Genomic DNA, 9,785 nt, shown 5'->3' on the forward strand with positions numbered 1-9,785 from the left:
GCCCCGCGCGCAACCCCCGCAGCCCCGCGCTCCACGCTCCGCTCCGCGCGCAGTCCCCGCAGCCCCGCTCCGCTCCCCGCCCCGCTTAGCCCCGCTCCGCTTAGCCCCACTTCGCGCTCCGCTCCCCGCGCAGCCTGCGCGGCTCCGCCGGGCCCCGCGTGCCATCTAGCGGCCGCCGACCCCGTTTGGAGGGGGGGTTCGTTGGATGGTTCCCTTTTTTTCTTTCATTCCCTTTCCTCCCCTTCTATTCCCCATAATTCAGGAGTAATCCGGGGCGCTGCACTTCAGGCAGGTGCGGGGCAGAGCGCGGCGGGAAAGACGGCCAGGAAGGACAGTCGCGTCCGGGCACCACGGGGCAGGATGGGGAGGGCAAAGCTGGACCCGTCCTGGCAAGCGAGGATGTCCCAGGAGGGCATTTTGCAGCAAGGGGTGACAGGTGAAACGAGCACCCCCGGCTGGCACCTGTGGGGTCCCTGCTCTCCTTTGGGATCCCGGGGAGCAGGGCGGCCCCTGTGCAAAGCGGGGAGAAGAGGGGGGGTCTGCGGGTCAGGCCAGGCCCTGGGCAGCACCCAGCTCTGGTGGCACCAGCTTGGGGCTTCCTGCCACAGTGACCTGTTTTATTTCCCTTGTGGAATGTCCTGCTTGCTGTCACAAGGATCCKGCCATGAGGAACCGTTGTCCTGGTGCCTCTCATTCCCGGAATAAAAAGGGATTTGCCCACCAATTGCATCCGCCTTGAGCCACCAAGCTGCCCTGTGCCCCRTGGCCGGACTGCTGCACACCCCAAAAAGGGCCCGTGCTGGCCCAGCTGGCCACCTCACCGAGCCTGGCACCACAAAAAGCCTCCGGTGTCCTCTGGGAAAGGAGGCCGCCTTCGGATGAGCCAAATTCCCGCATTTTCCCATCAGGCCGATGAGCACAAGATGCTGTATTATGGCTGCTGTGATAGCACAGCTCCAAATCCACAAGGATCCCGGACTCTGTGTCCATCTCCCCGGCATAAATCAGGGGTGACTTAAGGCAGCCAAGCTCCAGGTGGCACCGGCTGCCACAGCACCCGGCGCAGGCTGGGAATTGTCCATGAAGCAGCACTTTCCCCCTCGCTGTGAAACAGCACATTTTGCCAAAGAGAAGCAGGAAGGATAAGCAAGTTATTCCAGGGAGATCATGAATACCGAAGGATTTGTGCTCAGATTTTTTTTCACGGGCAGCAGGGAACCAGAGTCACCRCCGCAGCAGGTCTGAGTGAGGGAGGCCTGGATGTAGCTGGATGGACGGCTATTTCCTTCAGCCCCTGCTTTTAGCTCCGTCAGACAACGGGAATCTGGAAAASTTCCTAATGGGCACAAATGTCCAACAGGGAGTGCTTAACGGAGCAGCCAAATTGCTGCAACCCGCGTGCCAGCAGCCGGGATGAGGAGCTGCCCGCGTCCCCCGCCGGTGCCACCACCGGCACTGGGGCCGTGCCGCTCGCTCCGGCGCGGCCGGCCAGCAGGAACACCGGAATCAATCCCGTCTTGGCAGTGCCCGTTTAACAGGCCCGTGTTGTGGCTCCAGGCAGCACATCAAGTGGCAGCTGTCCATCAGGGCATTAATAACCCCGTAAGAGCCCCATTAGCGAGGCGCAGCACCCCACGGAGGCAGCGATGAGCCTCCTTAGGGAGGAGGAGAAGGAAGAGGAGGAGGAGGAAGGGCATGTCCCACGGGAGCAGGAACAGACAGAGGCTGCTTCCAACTGCTGCAGTGTCACTATTGTCCTGCTCCACCTTCGTCATCCTCTGGGAGCATCAGTGGCGCCGAAGGGGGCACAAAACAGCGTCCCCCTGCTCTGGGTAAGAGGGAATGACCCTTGCGCCCAGCACCCTGCCCGGGCAGAGCTGGTGTGGGTCGACCCAATAGGTGCAGGTACAAAAGAAGCCAGTTTTCCTCCCAAGCTCAAGCTCCTGCCTGACCTCRGGATGCTCCTAGGGAGGGAGCCTCTTCTAAAAGCCCTGTGCCAGCCCAGGATGCATCCTCAGTGCCCGCCCGGGGCCACAACGCTGCCCGTGTCTCACCTGGGAGCCTGCTCCAGTCCAGGGCTTCTTCCTGGGTCTTCATGGAAAAATAACCACCGCAGCAGAGAGAATCGCAGTGCGGCGCCACGCTGCAACAAGCTCCTTTCTCAAGTTCTCCCCGCGCACTGCATTGCCCCTTGGATAGGAAATCCCATTTGATTGCAGGAGCTGCAGCGCCCAAGACCACTTAGTCACAGAAACTTCTTCATCCCTCTGAAGCGACATCGTCCTGCCCTTGATGGAAACAGGGGCCTTCTTTCGAYAGGAAACTCTCCTCCCTTGATCCCAAGCTCAGCCCCAGTTCCTGCCATTCTGCCTCCATCCATCTCTGTCGCAACAAGGCACCGAGGCCGGTACTGCCCTGCCCATGCCAGCGAGGGCCCCGTCTGCCCCCGGTGTTCCAGGAAGCAGCAAAATATTCCCAGATTTGCCCACCCATCAGCATCCAGAGCGGGCAGCAAGTAAAGAGACGGGGCAAGTGAGGGGATCCTAAAGGCACCTTTATATCCCAGGTCCATCGGGGAGTGCAGGAGCCAAATATCCAGAGGCCAGGTCCATTGGGGATCCCAGGGGACAGAGGAAGGCCAAGGAGCTGCCCTGGAGGTGACACTTCAGCAAACTGCTGCCTTTACAAGCCTGTTGGCACCGTGAGCCCTCCGCTTCCATTAGCTGCTAATTAGCTTATGGCAGAGGAAAATAACAGAGGTGAGGATGAGGCTCCCMATAGGATGAGCGGAAGGGATGCTGGGTCTTCCTTTTTCTTTCATTTGGGGTGAAAGGAAGAGAGAAATGGGTGCATTTTTTATATAATGTTAATTAAAAACAGCAATGGCCCTGTTTTCACATGGAAAAAGGCAAAAGGTAGAAAGGGAGAAGAAAGGCAGACTCGTATGTTTGGCRGAAAGGTTTCCCGGCTGCCCTGCTGCAAGGAGACACACACAGAGGAAACAAGAGCAGCAATTAAAAATTAAAGAGAGCAATGTAGAGCAAATGAGTGTGATGCTCCTGGACGGTGCTCCTATCCTCCCAACTTATTCGGATTCACAAAGCAACAGTCTGAAAGCCCCTGGCTATGGGCTGAGTTTGTGCAATTAGACCATTACAAAAATAAACCTCTGAAACCCTCAGACATTTAAACCTGATAGTCTGTATAAAGAAAAATGTTCGCTTTTCATGTACAATGAGGGGAAATCATTTTAGATTTTTATTGTTATTATTTTAGGAGGGAATAAGCATATTTCAGGCCAGTCAAGAGTGAAATTGAGTTTAACAACAAAGCGGTTTCTATTAGTGCAAGCCCAGAAAAAACATGGATGAATAGAAAATGCACAGAGACAGAGAAATGTGTCAGACAGTGGTGGAATTAAGAATTAAGAGTGACTTTGCTTTGCTGCTGCTAATGTAAGCACATCATGATCCATCTCTCTGCAAATGTGCTCCCTTCCCATATAAATATTGCAAGGCAGAGAAGAGCAGGATGACACCTGGTACCYGCCGGGCAGGAGGGGACAAGGTTGAGGGGACCAAAGACTCTTAATTCAGGGGTTCCGATGGGTTTCCCCAGTAGTGGGAGCCCCTCTCACGTCCCACCTTCAGAAAACAGTATTTTCTGGTGATGTATAAAGGAAACCCGAGACCTCAGTGTGGACAGCCAGTGCCTTTGGGTATCAGCATCTTCCAGCAGCCCCTGGGTATCTCCCAGCTCCCATCCACAATGGCTGATGCCAGGCAAAGCGCCCCATTCCGTGCAGGATGCTGGCACGGAGCCATCAGGGCATCCTCACTTCTCATTATGTCTTGCTCGCCCCTGCCAAGCACCTAGGTGGTTAAGTTAAAACCCCAAAGTTTGAATAGTCTAAAGCATTAGATCTTGAAGCAATTACCCTGCCCTACATCTTTATTGGCTTTAAAGATTAATTTCTCCCCTCCACCAAGGCAGCTCCACTTGTTTCTCCTCAGTGGCCTTCACAATTGGAATATGGAGACAGATAATCATTGATCACACTGTGCATTGTTAGATGATTTTTGGTGTCTTTATTTTTTTCTCTCAGTCTGTTGTGCTTTCTCTATAGAGAAGCCTGTGAATGGGAGCTGCAGCAAGAGCCGGAGCAGATGTCATGAGCTGCTGTGTTACGAGAGGGCAAAACTCCCTTTAAAGCCAGTCCTGTTTCCATTTGAAACTAAAATTCCTTTGGCCATGGGGGAAAAGCCACCCGGGACCAGGCAGTTCCTTGGGGCTCGTGGTTTTCCTTCTTTACCCTTTACATTTATTTAGGTGCAAGGGAGGAACAGGCTCCTGGCAGAGCATGTGTCTCCACATTTACCCCCATCAAAGCTGTCCAGGAGCTCTTCCTTTCTGCAGTTCCAAATCCAAGAGGAGAGAAGCAGCGTTACCAAACTGAGGTGTGATGGGGACTGCACGCAGCATTTGTGAAGATTCATAAATCTCCCTCATCATAAGTAAATAATCTGTCTTCTCTGCTTGCTCAGAGGAGAGAGCATCCCCCCCTCTACGCACCTGCAACAAGTCACTTGCAATTACCGCTTTGTCTCCCAAAAAACAGCAGATAATTCAAACAAGCTCCATTTTTTGCTTTTCAGTTTAATTAATCCAYGCCGAATTTTGTCCTCCAAACACCATCACAGCAGAGCAGGAACAGCAGGCAAGGAATCTCATTAGCCAGCTCACCAGCCAGAGCCTAGCGCAGTTATTAATGGAGACGTTGCTGATATAGGGATTAATAAAAGCTGACTGCGAGGGGGCAGGGACTGGCTCTGTGTGGAGCGCGTTGCCTTGCCCCTGGAACGTCCAGCTTTCGGGAATGCCAGGGGCTGCCACGCTGCGTGGGGCATCGCAGGTAGCTGCGGGGCCCGCTGGTGCAGGCGTCCTGGTGGCAGCGAGCACAGGTGACACAGGAAAGCACTTCAAGACTTTAGACTATTCAAACTTCTAGTTTTTAACMCAACTTTCTAGGTCCTTGGCAGCAGGAACAAGACACGATGAGAAATTAGGACACCCTGGCGTCTCCGTGCCAGCATCCTGCGAGAAATGGGGCACTCAGCCTGGCATCAGCTGCCACGGATGGGTACTGGGAGGTACCTGGATGCTGCTGCAAGATGCTGCTGCCTGAAGGCACCCAGATGGACTAAGGGAGCTCTTGGATTTCTTCTACACCTCATCAGAAGCGTGTTTGTTTTGCTGTATTTTTTTTAGACGTTACTTTTCTCAGCAGGACTCAGGAGGAGGACCCAGCTTTGCGGGAGGCTGCATGGAGATGCCTGGAGGTGCCGTCCACTTGGATTCGGTGGCTTCGCTGCCTTGATCAGCGGCACTCACATAAACAGCAGTGCAGCAATAGGCAGCTGTAATTAGAGGTRTTAATAGTGCTGGGAGCTGGGGGGAAGCACAAGAAGGCAGCGGGGAGCACAACTCACAATCTAAGGAGAACAACGGGAGGAGTCAGGAGACCTGGGGAGCTTAGGACCTTCCCTTCCTGCCACCTGCTTGGAGCCACTCACCTCCAGCAGGTGGGAAAATCAAGCCCCAGGAGCCCACATCTAATTGTGGGGGAAATATTGCCCCAGCTGATCGCTCTGAATAACTCATGTGGTTGTTACCAAGCACTCACATCGCGTGGGGGTCCTGCAGGAGCCCTGACCCAAGCTCCTCCAGCCCTCCACCCCCTTCCCAGGGGAGCCTGTCAGCAGCGGGGTGCAGGTGGGATGCTGGTTTTCCCTCCTTGTTYCCAGCATCCATCCCTCTGCAAGGGCCTTTGGTGGAAAAGGGGGCAGCCTCGGTGGCCTGCGCTCCCGCGAGACCGGAGCGGCAGGTTCGGCACAGCGCCAGCCCACGTGTGGCCAGCAGGCTCCGGCTGGCTGCAGCCTCCCCATGGAGCGCGGATTCCTCCGACATTCCCGGCACGGGTCATAGAGCCGTCAGCTGGGTGACCTGCGAGGCTCTTAGCGCCGTTAGCGCCTTGCCAAGCTGCCCGTTAGCGCCTTGCCAAGGTGCCCGCGGCCCCGGCCTGCTGCTGCTCCGGGCGGGAGCCGCTGTCTCCTTGGAAACCACAGCCTGGTCCTAGCAGCGGCGGGAGGAGGAAGGAAGGGGAATCGTTTCCCTCTGGAAGCAGCTGCACACGGGCGAGAGGCCGCCGTCCCTCGGCCGCGGGCTCGAGGTGCTGCGGGCAGGTCCCGTCRAGCCCCCCCAATTGCGTGGGGGGAGCCACTTCCATGTCGTGGCTCCGCATTGTCACCGGCTCGGGGCCCTTCTCTCAGCACGGAGAGGGAGGAGGTCCCGGAGCAGCCGACAACACGACGGCCGCAGCAGGAGGAACAGGGTCACTGCATGGGATGGAGGAGAAAAGGTGAGAGGGAAGGTGGATCTGGGGGAAACCTGAGGAAGAAGCACCAAGGGGCTTGTGTGGAGACTGCGCTGGAGGAGGTGGCTCCAAGGAGACCTCCCTGCAGCGGGAAGTTGACCACCCCCTGCTTGGGGACACGAAACCAGAACCGCTAGATGTTTTAGGTGCCCACGGTCCTGCTGCTCCTCTCCGGGCTCCCGAGGCTGCCATGTCCTGCCGGAGCAGATGGGCACAGCTCGCTGGGAGCCCACATCAGCTGGCGCCACACACACAGCCACGGCACCATCCCACGGGCGGCCTCCGGGCATGCCAGACCCATCCTTCCTCCCAAAATACCAGCTCCCAGCTGGATTCCTAGACCTGGCAGAAAGGGAACATGGACTAACAATGTGTCATTTCTCTTCAAGGACACAGATCCATGCAGGACATGTTGAGGCCACGCAGGCTGGAGGCTGCCCACGCACAGCCAGCATTGCGGGCCACTCACCGCTGCACTGGGACAAGGCCGGAGCTCAAACTGGGAGGGCTGGAAGGAAACCTCCCATGCAAGAGCAGCACATAAACACCTCACCTGGTGCAGAATTTGCCTCTAATCTAAGAGGACGCTGGCCTGAACGGAGAGAGGCAGCGATGAGCGCGGTGGTGACCAAGCATCTGTGCGCACAGCCGGCTGATTGCTGGCTCTGAAGTGCGCCCAAGCTGTCAGATCGCAGGGGCCTTTGATAGCAGATGGAGAGGCTGATTGCATTTGYTGATAATGGATTAGGAGGCTTAGCTCTGGTCTCGACTTTCTCCCGGTTAGCTGATTTCCTGAGGGGCTCTGCGGGGAGGTGTTACAAGAGATTTATTAACAAGATGAACTGCAACGCCAGGAAAAGCTACTTCTGCAAAACGCACTTCCCTTCTCATGCATGAACAGGTTCAAACCTCTGCTTGTTTGAATAAATGCAGCATCTTTACTCCTCAAGGGACTCAGGAAATTGCTCCTTCCCTTTCTGCCGATTGGCAGAGCCGCACAGATGCCATCAGAAGTTGCTTCAGGCCTCCCTGCCTCCCAATCCAAAAACAACTGAGACAGAGATGTCAGCAATAGCAAATACAAGCACCTTCGGAGCCAGGCATCCGGTACAGAAGAAAYTGTAAGGAGGGAGCAATAGAGAAGCCCACGTCGCACATTATTTCAGCGCTGTGATTCAGTGATACATTTAGTGCTTTTCTGAGCACTAAACTTCTCTAACTTGCTTTTGCAGCCGGGCCTGGGAGCCCAGCTGCTCCCCGTTGTTTTCACAGCTCTGCATTTCCAGAAAGGCCATGATAAAATTGTCCTTTTTGTAGTGCCTAAGGGTTTGACCGAAAGGCCAATCTCCCTGCTCAGCTGTTGGAGAGGGGGCGAGTGCTCCCCAGCTACCCTCACAGCCCAAAGAGTTGCTGTGCCCCAGTAAGTTGCTRGTCAGCATATTTGAATTATTATTCATTTTTCAAATGTTTTTCCTCAAAGTCCGTATGTGAATCCACCAAGCATTCTTCGTGCTGCCCTTCCAAGTGGACTCTTTTAGCAGTGTTCCCTTCTTTCAGGGAGGGAAATTGCTCTGCCAAAGCCACTTTGCCAAGCCCGCAAAAGTGATGGGATTAGGAATTTGGACACTGCTCTATGTCTATACTGTGACACTGCTGGCTTTTATAGAGACAAATGTGACTACAGCTACCTACCAAGCAGTAGCTACAGGGGAAATAAAGGAAGAGCAAAGAAAAAGGAGATCAGTGATGAGGGAGGCAGGAGAGAAACAGGGAAAGTAAAGGAATGAGAAGAGAGCAGGGAGGTAACTCGTGCATTTATCACTCTGAATCCGCAGGTCTAGGCGGGCGCTTTTGTTTGCTTTCTTTACACGCACCGATCTTGGCTGTTACTCTTTGCTGCTAGGGAACAAAATTGCCCTGTGCAATTGCACTGATTTCATTCTCAAGCAGCGCGGCGTGGCCACGCGGGGCGGACGCTGCCAGCTCCGACTGCTCTGCTCGACCCACATCCTGGGAGAGCACTCAGGGTTGAATAGGGAAAGGCAGCGCCAAAACTGCCTCCCTGCCATCGGGATGCCCTGGGGCACCTCCTGGAGCAGCCTCGGGACCTGGAAGGTAGCGCCAGTCGTCCATCTCCTCTGTCCACACGGCAAAAGGGCTGTCTGGGGCTATCTAGTAACACTCGGCTCAGCTCCCAGCCTGCGGGCAATGCTGTGCTGGCCAGCCAGCTACCGCAATTCCCCCCCGYTCCCTTCCAAAGCAAACACTGCAAGTGTAAATAAAGCAGAGACCACAGCTAGGCACCTTCCTGATTTTTCTCTGCCAGCAGTTATCTCTGTAGAGAAATTTTGTTTTTTCCTGCTGATCTACAACCCCTTTGCTCCCTGGTAGGGCATAGCTTCCCCTCYGTACAGCAACCCATCACCTCCAAGCGCTGCAAAGCCAAAACACAGTTATTTCCCCAAACAAAACCACCCACCGCTCCATGGCACGGCTTTGCACAACAGGACTTGCCATCTTGAATTAACGTAATTATTTGTATTGCAATAGCTTTCAAAAAGCCCCAGCCAGCCCTGGGCCCAGGTTGCACAAGAAACTCTACGGACACTGTTCCAATGAATTTGGAATTGAACTAAGCAGTCRTTTATGTGGTGCTCGTGCTGCTCCTGTGATACATCCACGCTATACAACAGCAGCCAGCCTTAGAAAAAGGTTTCGCAATTAACTCCAATGATAGCAATTAGGAATTGGCCGGCCTCTGGGTTTGTACACAGGATGCAATTACTGAGTGTCAGTATCTGCAGGGAGAAGCTCTGAATGATAAGTCTGATGCCACTCACCGTTTGGAAGCAAAGGTTTCTTCTGAAGCTGGGTCCCTACAGACCCAGGGGCATCAGGGACCATCCTGCCTAGGGGCAGGCGCCCCTGGCTGAGCTCCGACCTGCTCAGCACACTCACCCTCCTGGTGCTTTGGGTCCTTCTAGGCCAGGCTGACTGTAGCTGCAGGCTCTACATGACCAGTATATGTGAGGAGCCTGGGGGCCTGGAGAAGTCTTAGCTCAAGGGCAGAGCCTTCAGCCAAGCTTTTCCTCACGCCTCCTGACTCAGTTTCCCCCGTACATCTGTGTCTGCCCCTCCTCGCTCTCCGATGCTCCCGCTCCGGGTTCAGGGTCTCACCTGTCTGGGGAAGGACTCACGCTCATCTCCTGCTCACAGATCCAGACGTGTCACTGCTGCCCCATGGATGCCTGGAGCTGCTGGGATCTTCCCCTCTGGAAAGCCACACTCAGCAGTTGTGACCGTCAGCTTTTCGGAGAGAAAGGAGTTTACTCAGCAGCTCAGAGCAATAAGG

Source organism: Nothoprocta perdicaria, unplaced genomic scaffold, assembly GCF_003342845.1.
Source record: "Nothoprocta perdicaria isolate Ctin4 unplaced genomic scaffold, notPer1 scaffold_75, whole genome shotgun sequence".
In the NCBI taxonomy this organism is placed as follows: Eukaryota; Metazoa; Chordata; class Aves; order Tinamiformes; family Tinamidae; genus Nothoprocta; species Nothoprocta perdicaria.